General features: G+C 44.1%; 1 protein-coding gene across 2 annotated transcripts in view; it reads left to right on the plus strand.

The window, feature by feature from the left end:
- Positions 1 to 5,678: 5,678 nt before the first annotated feature.
- The window catches only part of TMEM150C (transmembrane protein 150C), a 101,985-nt gene continuing 93,539 nt past the window's right edge, over positions 5,679 to 14,124 (plus strand). Inside the window, exon 1 of one of the 2 annotated variants that reach the window (XM_070409311.1) lies at positions 5,679 to 5,748. The gene's annotated coding sequence lies outside the window, so the exon portion shown is untranslated. Of the gene's footprint in view, positions 5,749 to 5,939; positions 5,995 to 14,124 lie in introns of those variants that run through there. The other variant, XM_070409322.1, reaches the window with a different exon arrangement.

Genomic DNA, 14,124 nt, shown 5'->3' on the forward strand with positions numbered 1-14,124 from the left:
GCTGTAGTCTTTCCAAAACAGAATTTTCTGACTGAAAGAGACCTTTTATCCAACCCCAGACCTTTAGAGGGGAGGGAACTGTGATGGCTAACTATTCAATAGAAGGTTAAACCAACACTTAGATCCATTCAGATCTTTTAATTTTTATTTTTTATATTAATAGTAATCTTTAGCATTTATGCGTATCAGGCTCTGTGCCAAGCATTCCAAATATTATCAGAGTTAATGAACTCAAACACTCTATAAAGTTGTTTTCTGTCCTCCAGTTACATCACCTGTAATACAGGGATCATATTATCACCTTTGGTGCAGGGTCCATTTGGATCTTTTAATCCAGAACCTTACTTCCAACTTTCTTATTGGAAAGCTTAAGTTATAGTCTATATACACATGAAGGGGGTTTCTTGATACATATCACTTACTTGTAAATCAGGTATGATGACAGAATGAGACACTTCAGAAGTTTTAAGGTATCATATGGAATGCATGATATTTGAATGTAGAGCTGATATACTGACCCAGTGGGACTCATGGCATAATCAGAACACAGCTTTACTCTCTGCTATCATGCCTGTTCAAGCCTGCTCCAAGGGGCCAGTTGTCTTCCTGGCCCTTGGATGGATTAATTCATAGGCCCTATAACTTTTTTAGGTCACTCTTAAATAATAAAAAGCCTCTGGCTACTTTTAGTTAGAAAAGTACAGTGTTATATAAGTAGTTAATATGTCTGGAGCAGTGTCATAATGCAAAACTCCAAACTTCAGTGGCAAGGGGGAGAAATAGCTCGCTTCCTCTGTATTTCTCCCAGCCCGGAGCCTCTCCCATCTTTCACACTCACTAGGCTGCCCAATGCCTCCAGGACTAAAGTGGGGAAGCGGAGGCAGAAAGGCCTGGGGGGCTCCAGCTGCCATTGCTTCCTCTGGCTACGACAGATGTTTCCAGCTGACACTTTCTCTCGTGGGCACTTTTATGGGTTTGTCAGAACCACCGCTGGGGAATCTCTCACCACCCATTTCCTTGGCACAGGCAAGTTCGTTTTTTGCCTCTGACTAGTTGCCTTAGATTCTGTCCCTCCCCTCCCCCACCCCAGGGACCCCAGCACCTGGAGGCAAACCTCTGGCTGCTTTCTGCTTGACTTTCCAAGCAGTCGTGTTGGGTAGGATCAAAGTCAAGCCCACACTGTCTCACTCTCTTGGGCTTGTCTTCCGTGGGAGTAAACTACTTCCTCACCCTCGTTCCTACCCTGTGCTCAGGCCACTTTTGCCAACTCTGGCCCTTTAGATTTCTCAGGCATGAGGCAGGCACCAGTCCATGGTGTTCCCCCAACTGCAAGGGACACATCCTGAGCTCTCTGAGAGGTCTGCCCGAAGTGCCTCTTCACCAGGTGAGAGTAAAGCCCCCTTCACCCTCTGCGTCCATGGGTGGGGGCAGGATGCAGGGGAGGGGCCTCTTAGAACACCTACGGCTCCTCTACAGAAGCTCTTCTCTAATCCACAGCAGTCTCCTCAGCCTCCACTTCAACTCTCTTACACCTTGACGGTAAGGGCGAGGTTAAGGGAACACTCCTTTGCAAGTTCTGCACCTTGTTTGGAATGGAGGAGTGGTAGGCAACCATTATGTGGAGCCTCTGATAAAATGGAAATAAAAGAATAGTTCCCACTGAACATCCTGTTACCAAATATATTCTCATTCTCTTTCCAACTACCCCCACAAGGTTTTCTTTAATAGGTAGATGTTGGTAAAGATTAAATGCCACTTCAACCAACTTTGTATGGCTTTGTTGTTTATCAGAGGAGACTTGAATTATCGGTGGTTAGGGAGAAGGGTTGGCTATAACTTTTTTAAAAATATATTTTATTGATTTTTTTACAGAGAGGAAAGGAGAGGGATAGAGAGTTAGAAACATCAATGAGAGAGAGAGAGAAACATCGATTAGCTGCCTCCTGCACACCCCCTGCTGGGGATGTTGCCCGCAACCAAGGTACATGCCCTTGACCGGAATCAAACCCGGGACCCTTTAGTCTGCAGGCCGACGCTCTATCCACTGAGCCAAACCAGCCAGGGCGGGTTGGCTATAACTTTGTTATACAGAGATTTTTTATTATAACTAGATTCATTACAATTTGACCAGGGGCAGGAACTCCCAGAATCCTGGCAGTATCATTTATGAGTTGTGCTTCTCAAGTATGTTTTTCCAACTGAATAAGGAGAGTGATTTGAATCACCATCAAGAGCAAATTGGCTGAGAATATAGAATTTCCTTGTAATTCTAATGGTCTGTAGTTGTTTCCGTAAGATAAGTTCACTTATACCAAAGAAACTATCACCCTGGCCCTAACAGGTTTGGCTCAGTGGATAGAGCATCGGCCTGCAGACTGAAAGGTCCCAGGTTCGATTCTGGTCAAGGGCATGTACCTTGGTTGCGGGCACATCCCCAGTAGGAGGTGTGCAGGAAGCAGCTGATCGATGTGTCTCTCTCATCAATGTTTCTAACTCTCTATCCCTCTCTCTTCCTCTCTCTAAAAAAAAAAAAAATCAATAAAATATTTTTTTTTTTTAAAAGAAAGAAACTATCACTCCAACTCAGATGGATGGACGCCTGTGCTATTCACCAGAGTTGGGTCAGCACCATTGGTAGAGCAACATGGTATCAAAATCATGGTGCCTCATTGGGGTCCCGTGGCATAACTATGTCCCTGCATATTGATCTCCACCCTACCCCAGGAAGTTTGTTGCTGGCATCTATCTTCAGGCCTTAAGCCCTGTTTGTTCTCTAGTTAGCCCTTTCCTCAAAGCCTGAAGCATTTTGGAACACTGTTAACATATCACTCAAGAATACAGGATCGCCCAGCTGGTATGGCTCAGCGGTTGAGCAGTAACCCCAGGAACCAAGAGGTCACCTGTTCAATTCCCAGTCAGGGCACATGCCAGGGTTTTGGGGTTGATCCCCAGTAGGGAGCATGCAGGAGGCAGCGGATCGATGATGTTCCTCTCTTATCAATGTTTCTGCTGGGGTCCAACCCCAGCGGGTCCAGGGGTCCCCAAAGGTGTGGACGGAGTCGGCGAAGAAGGAAGGACACGGAGGCTGCATTCAGTTGATCAGCATTGCGAGGTTCTCCCACCAGGTTCTCTAGCCAGCTTCTGTGTAGGTTCTTTTGCCATGTTCTCTCGCTAGGTTCTCCAGCCAGGTTCTGTAACCATGTTCTCTCGCTAGGTTCTCCAGCCAGGTTCTCCAGCCAGGTTCGGTCGCCAGATTCTGTAGCAAGGTTCTCCAGCCAGGTTCTATCCAGGTTCTCCTGCCATGTTCTGTCTAGGTTCTCCAGCCAAGTTCTGTTGCAAGGTTCTGCCTAGGATCTTTTGCCATGGTCTCTCACTAGGTTCTCTCTCTAGGTTCTGTCTCTAGGTTCTGTCTTCTGCTGCCTTGTTACATCTGTATTTATAACAGTTGATTTTAATCCTATCAATTTCTATTCCAAAGGTTAGGGCGTTTCTTATCTCCATTCCAGGGAGTAAAAGATTATGTAGCTTAAGTGTGATTGTTTGTAGTTAAAGTGATTAACTACCCGCCTGGCACTTAGTTAAGGGGTTTCACTCCCTCCCTAACTTCAGGGGAAAATCCCCACCTGAGGAAACAACCTTTCTCGGAGAGGTGACCTTGGCCAAAACACATAGCGCTGAGGGGAGCAAAAACATTAAGAACAGTATGCTATATATGCCAGGTCCCTTGAAACACATGCTGTGCAGATGTTTCCTCCCTGCAGCGACTGTGTCAAGCAGCAAGGATGGACTGGCTCCCGGCAAATGTGGACCCCAGCATGTTTCTATCTTTCTATCTCTCTTCCTTCCTCTCTCTATAAATATAAATAAAAGCATTTTTTAAAAAGAATACAGGATGAACCTTCATACACATTTTTAAAAATAGACATCCAGCACTGGAATAGTATTTCAATTCTACACCCATACATGATTTAAAATATCTAAGGTCATATTGCGTATATGGCAGACAAATTTTAATGGGTGGGATGCCAAGACCAATAAAAGATAAAAGCACAGTTAAATTTATGTTTTGTTTGTCCTCAGTTCTCTTAAAACTTCGCCAAAACTCTCATGACATTAACAGAATCTGAGTATAGCAACCAATTTTCCTTCATGCCAGCATTTTACATAATATGTCAGCTGTCAATATCACAGTCAGGAATGTAATTTATTTCACTGGGTTTATTTAGATAGACGTTTTGGAGATGAAGGTGGCAGTGACATAGTGCTGCTGACAAATGGTTCTAGGCTTGCTATACTCACAAATTCAAGTTGGTTTCTCAAACAAAAGTGAGCCTGGCTCTAAGTGAAAATGAAAATGTTCCAATAAATTAAACATAGTGCAAGGATTCTGAGTCCTTCCATAGAGAAAAGGAAAAATAAGGGCATATTACCAATCAGGGATCCTATTCCCAAGAAAGGCAGTGTCTTAGTCATGGGCATGTCCGAATCACCTGTGGCTCTTCTTAAAAATACTACTCCCCTGCACTCCGGGTTGGGACTCAGGGGGTCTGAGGAAGACCTGGGCCTTTGCATTGTCTTAAAGCACCACCCCGGCCGGTGATTCTGATGTGCAGACTGTTGAGAGGGGACACTGATTGTTTGGATCAACCCAGAAGTTTTAAAAGAATGGACTGGAAGGTCTGGCTGGAGGGCCCCTTCAGTCAGGGCAGTGGTGGGGCTGGGAGGGGTGTCACATCAGAGCTGGGGTTCGTTCATAGATAGGCCTCCGGCAATTCTTTGAGAAAGTCACAGATCACTTTGAGAGTCTGATGGAAACTACAGTTACTCTCTCAGAAAAACACACATAGGCTGACCCCCACAAAATTTAGCACATACTTTCAGGGGATTCTAGATTAGAATTAAGTTTTTTGTTTTTGCTATTTTCACCGAAGGGGTAGCAGTCCCATTGTTAAGGTGAGGAAAACAGGAGGGGCCAGGAGAAGCACACAGCCTAGTACCAGGAGAAAACAATAACAAATCAATATATACACATGTAAACAATAATTACAAGAGTGTGGGGGAAGGGAGAGTTCTCCAATGTTAAATTGGGGAATTCGCACCGTGTGCTTTGAGAGGAAACAGATAAATGAGACAGGTGTGGTACAGAGGCCCCAAAAAGAATGGAGATCAGTCTGACTAAGGCAGGATGATAAAGGACCTACTGTGTGTGGGCGACCCCTAAAACTAAGTTAAATGGTGAGCGCCTGATAAAAATGGCACCGATCCAGCTGCTGCTAGAGGTCACTGACATGGTGCCACTGGTAGGTCGGGGTCTGAGGTGGGGGAAGCTATTAAAATGCTGATGAATACAGTTTTGTGACAGACTCTGGGAGATTCTGGGAGGCAGAGGGCAAGCTGGCGCTGGGGGGGCGGCCTTGGAGTACGCCATTCATCCTCAGGGTCAGAAGTTGGCCCCGTGTTTGTTCTTTACGATGAAACAAAACCGCGGGAGAGCGCTGAGCGGTGGAGAACTACATCCAGCCAGTGGGCATTCCAATGATTTTTAGCTGCGATGTGCAAAACCCCTAGGTGCGCGGACAGAAGGGAGCCAGCCAGAAGGTTATGACAGGTCAGGAATAAATAACCAGCAGGCGGAGGATCCCTCAGATTCCGTCCTTCCTTTTGTCGGGTGCCGAGCGCCCGGCGCGCGGGTCCACGAAGGCTTTGGGAAGAAGCGGTTCCGCGGTGCACACTCGGCTCCAGCCCCGGGTAACGATCAGGGCCCCCGAAGGGTGGTGGAAGCTGGGGCCCGGGGGGCCCGCTCTCGCTGGCGGGGGCCCCAGCATAAGTCGGGGGCGGGCCGCAGCTGGGCGGACGGCAGATCCCACCCCTTCCTTAGAGAAGCGCCCTCCTCGCCAGGACTGCAGCCGCCGCCGCCGCCGCCGCCGCCGCAGGTCACGGCCCCGCGAGGCGCCCGCCGCCCCGCCACCCCGCCGCCCCGCCGCCCCGGAGCAGGTAGGCGCTTCGCTCGCGGCGCCGCGTCCCCCGCCCGGGCCGCCGGGCAGCCAGGGGGCGTTGGGCCCGGCCCCGCTCCCAGCCCGGAGGCGGAGACCGGGGGCGGCGGGCGCTGCAGCGGGGCTCCGGCGGCGGGGTCCTGCCGGCGGCGGGGCCCGGCTCGGCTCCATCACCCGCCTCGGAGCGCCCCGGGCGCGGCGCCGCCGGCCCGACCCCGGGAGCGCACGCCCCGAGCGCGGCGCAGGTGCGGGCGGCTCCCGGTCCCCCGCGGACGCAGCGCCGAGCCGGCGCCCGGTCCCGCCGCCGCAGTGCCGCTGCCCAGCCCCGCGCCCCCCGCCGGCTGCGGCGCAGGTCCCGTCCTTTGACAGGTGTCCCCGCTCCCGCCCCGGCGGGTACCCAGGCCTTTGTTGTCGGCGGACTCTGGCGGGAAGGGACCCCGAGTTCGGCCTCCAGCCTCCGGGCGGTTCGGCTCACTTTACCGTTAGCCCAGCCGGGCTGTGCGGCGGGCGGCGGGCGGCCGGGAAGGAGCAGCAACTTGCCTGCCGCGCGCGCCGCCCTCCGCTCTCCACGCTCCACGCTCGGCCGGGCTGGCTTCTCCGGGGCGCGCGCTGGGGGAAGAAAAGGGGTTTTCCGTCTCTCGGGGTTACCGAGGCTGTTTGGGGGCATCCGCTACAATGAGAAATAAAGCGATTAGGTTGGGTGATGGCGAGAGCCCTTTTTTAGTGGTTTTCTCCTCTTTTAAATAAATCAAACGGACTCAGAGGACGAGGGAGTTTTCCCATTTTTTAATTCATATTCCTTTTCTCTCAATGCATCCCTCTCCTCCGTCCACCCTACCTATAATGCACTTGGTTATATCTCAAACATTTTACTGGTTTGTGGGGGGTCAGGTTTATTCCTGCCAGACCTTCTCTCACGGCTAAGCCAGGATTGTGACTATGAATATGACAACAGCCCAGTTGGAATGGAAGCCCCTCTTCTTGAAGGAACCCATTCTGACTTCCTACATGTGAGGTCCTGTTAGGGAACCAAACATAATAAATGACGTGTTTTGCTTTTTTTAAAGTTCTTGGATCCGTCTTGCACCTCACTTTTCACTTCTAATACGTATATCTTGGGGAATTTTCCCTGTTAATGCTTAAAGAGTTCTCTCTTTAGATAGCTGCTTATTATTCAGTTGATAATAAATTATTATCAATGCTTCCAAATAAAGTTATTGGATCTATTATGATAACAAAGCCTGAGCGGTAATGTGAGTTTCTGCTTCATTTCTCTGCTTGAATCAAAGGCAGATTTTTTTTATATTGCAGGGCTGTAACTCCATTCTAGGCTGCAGCTCATCAAAACGATAGGCGAATGTGGATGTATTCCTTCCATGGTAGCAGTTGATAAATTGACCTACTTAACATTTTCAAAGAAAATTGTTAGGCTCATATATGTAATATTTACAGATCAAAGAATCTTAGAGTCTCAGCTGTCGTGCATTAAATCCCAAACTTTTTCTTCTATATGTACTAGAGATACCATGTTTCCAAGATTAACGATAGCTGTCATTTCCTAATGAACTAGAAATGTAAATTTAATCTCCATGGCATAGCATAGGAATTTTAATGATGTGTCCTTTATTTATACACATTTAATAAATGTCTTGCAAGCTCCCCAAGTTGGAAGCTCAAAAACTGGACATGGTAAATAAAAGGATGGAGAAGTTTTGCTAATAATAATGACTAGATGGCCGATGTTATGACATTGAGCAAACAAAGTATTTGGAAAATGCATGTTTCTTATAATCTGCCATCAAAGGCAATCTGTTTGGATTATTTAAATCAACATTAAAGTGTCTTTATAATAATTGCTTAATTTATGCATTTCACATCAAATGGCTTTCACAGGTTGCTTTGCAGAGGAGATTTGCTCTGTGGCATATATATATATATATATATATATATATATATATATATATAATAATTCCTCATGTTTAGGCTTTGTTATAGAACAGCAATTTTCAACCAGTGTGCATCATGGGATACCTGACTAGTCAGGGGCACTGACGTTTTTTCCCTTAGATTGTCAAATTTGAAAAAACGACAGCAGCCAACACAACAATAACCATCTGGTGTGAATGAATCAAACTTATACCTCTTTTTGTCAGATCGGCAAAAAATAGATTTTCTGGTGCGCTGCAGAATTTTAGTAATTAGTTTCCGTGTGCCACGAGATGGGAAGGGTAGAAATTCGCTGTTGGAGAGCCATCACACTCATGCCTACGGCGACTTTGCAGGGGTTTTGTGTTGTGCTGACCTGGCCTCTCTGAGATCTCTGCTTCACGCTCTTACCTGTCCTCCGGCTTTGTTTCTCTGTGGCCTGGGCACACCCCTGCAGGACAGTGGCCAGGTCAGCAGGGCACCTGGAATCACGACAGCGGGAAAACTAGCTGGCCCCGCCATCTCAGCCACTGGTTTCTCTACGCTATAATCTGGCCAGTTGGGGTCAGTTGAGTAACCAATTCAGCAAGACAGACACAGACAAGATAATGTATTCCCTCTCAGTCTTCCCCTTCAGGAGAAGGACCTAGAGCAGCGGTTCTCAACCTGTGGGTCGCGACCCCTTTGGCGGTCGAACGACCCTTTCATGGGGTCGCCTAAGACCATCCTGCATATCAGATATTTACATGACGATTCATAACAGTAGCAACATTACAGTTATGAAGTAGCAACGAAAGTAATTTTATGGTTGGGTCACACCATGAGGAACTGTATTTAAAGGGCCAGAAGGTTGAGAACCACTGATCTATAGTGCTCAAAATCCATACTATGGTGGGGATTACGTTCTGTGCAGCGCAAATGTGATAAAGTTCTCAAAATGTGATACAAAGACCAGGTGTTGTTGAATCTGAGTCTCAGTTCATGAAAAGGCTAGGGACACATCAGATGTGTGAGAGATATTTTCCTCATTCTCAGGGTAACAGAAGTGGGTCCCTTCTTATTTTAACTATAAACTTTTATTCCTGGAGCTGATGGTACCATGTATTTTTATGTTTTTTGTTTTGTTTTTATAAATTGCTCTAAGAACTTTCAAACTAAGTTAGTGGAACTTTAACAAGTTATTGTGATCATCCAATAATCATTTCCTAGCATGTTTGGATTTTGAAAAACAACTTGTGGCAGTGGAAGGTCAGTGCAAAGAGATTTGAAATAAGCTGGTTGGAATGATATTTTGAGATCATAATCGAATCTTTGGCAGTCGCCTTTAAATTCAACTCCACAGCCCTGGCTGATGTGGTTCAGTTGGTTGGACATCATCCCATGCACTGAACGGTTGCTGATTTGATTCCTGATCATGGCATATGCTCAGGTTGCAGGCTTGATCCCCAGTAGGGGGTGTGCTCTCACTTCGGTGTTTCTCTCTCTTCCTCCCCCTGTCTCTCTAAAAATCAATTTTAAAATCTTTAAAAAAATAAATTCAATTCCACATTATTCAAAGTCAAGCTAGTTCTGCTGGGTAGGACTTGGAAGTCTTTTATCAAATGAGAAGTGAACAATTTTCTTTTTAGCATCTGTAAATGGCTTTTCTCTTGGTCAGTGCTGTCCAATAAAACTTTCTGCAGTGATGAAAATATTCTATAATCTGCCCAGCGTGGTAGCCAAGAGCCACACATGACTGACTACTAAGAATTTGAAAAATGTCTAGTGCAATTGAAGAACGGAATTTTCGTTTTTATTTAATTTTAATTAACTTAAATAGCTACTGGGGCTATTGGCTACCATACTGGACAGTGAAGCTCTAAATTCTCTCCACCCATCTCCTGTAGAAATAACACGTGATGGTAATATTCCTTTAGCTAGAAGCAAGTGGAAATTGACATCGATAGAACCAAGAACGAGGCAGATTTAACTCTGTAATCCTGTTGCTACAAAAAAAAATAAATAAATAAAAACAAAAAACACTTGTATTTACTCTAAAGAACATGTTTAATGCTGACGTTCAACTCTAAAAATAAAACTTCCCTTTTAAATTCGATGTCTGCTAGCCACAAAAATAAGCATCACCCAGAATTGTTTAGTTGCTTGGCCTCACATGTCTGTGTTCTTGAACTTTTTTAATTTGCTCTCTTGCACATTATAGAATTGTTTATTCTGCGAGTTGGTTTCTGCGCTTTTTAAATTTTTCAAGGGGAGGGAGACTTGGAAAGGGGTAGGAATTGAAGGTGATTTGCACCCTCCACCCCCTGCAGTTACAGAAATACTATGACAAGTCTGACAAGTGAGTTCACCTGCCTCAAGGAGTGGCTGAGGCTCTGTCTCTCCTGCAAACCTTCTTGTCTAGTTTCTTTCCCTTGGGCTTCAAATCCAGCTCTTCTTTTTCAGCCCAGCCCCTGGCGCTGAACAAATCCACTTAAAAAATTACCTACCATTATTTTTGGTAAAACCATTAAAATGGGATTTTTAAAAAAATATATTTTATTGATTTTTTACAGAGAGGAAGGGAGAGGGATAGAGAGTTAGAAACATCAATGAGAGAGAAACATCAATCAGCTGCCTTCTGCACACCTCCTACTGGGGATGTGCCCCCAACCAAAGTACATGCCCTTGACCGGAATCGAACCTGGCACCTTTCAGTCCGTAGGCCGATGCTCTATCCACTGAGCCAAACCAGTTAGGGCTAAAATGGGATTTTATTTAACATCTACCATGTTTCAATTTTTAGACTAATCTGTTGTGATTAAGCCATCATTTGAGAGTGACACATTTTTAATTAGACTTTTTCACAAGGCACGGCCTCTCATATTTATTGTAAGTGACTGACCATCCCTCTACCTAGGACACCTCTCCTCAGGCCAGAGCTCAGGGTCCTGGTGGTCCCCCTTCAAATGGAGGGACTCTTCCTCAGTCAGTTACTTCAAAATTTTTCAAATGTGTTTGTGCATACTAACTAGGATATAAATTAGATTTACCCCTGCATTGTCTCTTCCCTGAAGGTTTTAGTTAACACCCTAGGATGACATTTTCCAAATTAGTGTCCATCCCACAAGGGGATAGAGATGCTTGAATAAATTTAGGAAATGGTCCATATAGTAGTCCTTGTGTGTGTGTGTAGATTTACATTGCACAACAGCATGGTAAGATGAGATATATAGACTTATTTAATTTTTGTATTGCTTATGCTTTTAAAAAAACTTTCATACAGTGCTTATAATAGTTTTCAAACTACAGGTCTTGGGTCATGAAACCAATTCAACAGGCCCAGATCAGCATTTTTAAAATTGACTTTATTTGGGTGACATTAATTAATAAAATTAAATAGGTTTCAAATGTATAACTCTGTGATACATGACCTGTATATTGCATTGTGTGTCCACCACCCAAAGTCAGATCATCTTCCATCACCACATATTTGGCCTTCTTTATCCTTTGCTATATCCCCACACCTCCTTCCCTCTGGTAACCACCATACTGTTGTCTGTCTGAGTTTTTTCTTTGTTTTCTTTCTTGTTTGTTCATTTATTGCTTTTAGTTTTATATCCTACATATGAGTGAAATCGTATAGTTCTTGACTTTTCAACAAATTAGTCTGACTTATTTCACTTAGCATGATCATCTCAAGATCCATCCATGTTATTGCAAGTGGCAGTATTTCATCTTTTATTTTTAGTGTTTTATTGTATGCATGTTCCACAAATGGCAACAGATATATGAAAAGGTGTTTGGCTTCACTAGCTATTAGGGAAATGCAAATCGAAACTACAATGAGATGCCACCTCATACATGTTAGAATGGCTATTATCAAAAGACAAGTAATAACAAGTGTTGGAGAGGTTGTGGATAAAAAAGAACCCTCATTCACTGTTGGTGGGAATGTAAACTGGTACAGCCACTGTGGAAAACAGTATGGAGGCTCTTCAAAAAATTAAGAATAGAGTTACCCCTCTTCTGGGTGTCTACCTGAAAAATTTGAAAACAGTTTTTCACAAAGATATGTGCACTCCTGTGTTTATTATGGCATCATTGCAGTGGCTAAGACATGAAAACAACTGAAGTGTCCTTATATAGTAAGCACTATCTAAGCATAGTCATTATTTGTATTATCATATAAAATATGTGTATATATATATATATATATATATATATATATATATGTCATGATATAGAACACTATCTCTGAAACTAAGCTTGGGGCCCACTTAGGGAAATACTGGTTTAAGATATATGTAACAGATGATAACAACATGTACCATTATTGAGTACTTACCAAAGGCTCCGTGCTGAATGCTTTACATGTATTATCTTATTTCTCACAGTCCCTTGATGTAGGAGCTACCATAATCCCACAGTTCCTATATCCCAGGAAGTGATAGAGGCAGAATCTGAACCCTGGGCCGTCTGGTGACAGTCCAGAGTTCAACCACGTCACCTCCTATATTGCAATGCGATGTCGATACACAGATGGACATCTGCAGACCTATGAGACCGCAATGTTGTACAGCATTGCACAAGTGCAGATAGGAGCCAGCAACACTTGTTTTCTGTATAAGACGAGGCTTGATGAGTGAGAGGGGAGTCATTGCACATTTCGGCTGGAAGAGACCTCACTGCTGCCAACCTGTGGCCTCTGAAGGTTAACACTCTTGGACAGGCAGCCTGCTGCCCAAAGAAACTCGAATGTTCCAGCAGATTACATCTCCAGAGCTCAGTCTTTCCCTCCTAACCACTTCCTAACGTCTGCATACTGGTTTGTAGCAAACAGTGACATATGGTCTAGATAGATATACCTATGCCATCCATAAATCCCCCCACTTTTTACTACATTCTGAGTTATTTGTAGTGTTGTTTTTTGTGGTTTTTTTTTCCAAAACCACTGCTTGCCTGGAAGTACTTCATTTTATATATGACAATATAGTATTTATTAGTTTTATTTTAGTTTTAGGTATACATCATAATGATTTGATACTTAAATATATTGTAAAATGGTCACCACAATAAGTCTAGTTAACATCCCTCACCACAAGTTACAGTTTTTTTTTTCTTGTGATGAGAACTTTTAAGATCTTTCTTAGCAACTTTAAAATATACAATACAGTGTTATTAACTATCACCATACCTAGGACTTATTTAGTGATGGGAAATTTATATCTTTTGATTTAATTTTTAATATAATAAATGGAAAGCAATGTTGTTTTAAGAATTTATTACCTCTGCCCTGGCTGGTTTGGCTCAGAGCATAGAGCGTCGGCCTGCGGACTGAAGGGTCCCGGCTTCGATTCCGGTCAAGGGCATGTACCTTGGTTGTGGGCACACCCCCAGTAGGAGATGTGCAGGAGGCAGCCGTTGATGTTTCTAACTCTCTATCCCTCTCCCTTCCTCTCTGTAAAAAAATCAATAAAATATAATTTTTAAAAAAAGAATTTAATACCTCTTCTAGGCATCTACCTGAAAAACTCGAAAACATTTATTTGCAAAGGTATATGCACCACTATGTTCATTGCAGCATTATTCACAGACGCCAAGACATGGAGACAACTAAAGTGTCCTTCGATGAAGGATTGAATAAAGAAGATGTAGCACATCATACTACTCAGCTATAAGAAAAGGTGAAATACTACCATTTGTGACAACATAAATGAAGCTTGAGAATATTAGGCTAAGGGCAATAAGTCAGTCAGAAAAAGCTAAGAACCATATGATTTCACTCATATGTGGGATATAAAGCTGAAACTCACAGACACAGACAGACAACAGTGTGGTGTTTACCAGAGAGAAGGGGGTGGAGAGGTAGTAAGGGGTACAGGAGGCCAAATGTATTGTTACAGAAGAGGATTTGATTTTGGGTGGTGGGCACACAGTGCAATGTACAGATCATGTATCATAGAAATGTACACCTGAAACCTATATGACCCTATGAACCAGTGTCACCCCAATAACTTTAATAATAAGTAAAAATAAATAAAAGAATTTCATATAAAAGGAGGCTGGAAATCCTTTCTCCCTCCTCCCCCCAGTGCAATTTAGAAAGTAAAACTAATTTTATTTTGGAAGTAGATTTCAGTTTTCCTTAAAGGTCGAACTAAATATAAGCAATTGCTTGTCCATAGATTTTGCGAGATAAAATAGAAGAGGCAAAAGCTTGTCATCA

Source organism: Myotis yumanensis, unplaced genomic scaffold, assembly GCF_028538775.1.
Source record: "Myotis yumanensis isolate MYYU_CA2020_CCGP unplaced genomic scaffold, mMyoYum1.0.hap1 SCAF_1, whole genome shotgun sequence".
NCBI lineage: Eukaryota > Metazoa > Chordata > Mammalia > Chiroptera > Vespertilionidae > Myotis > Myotis yumanensis.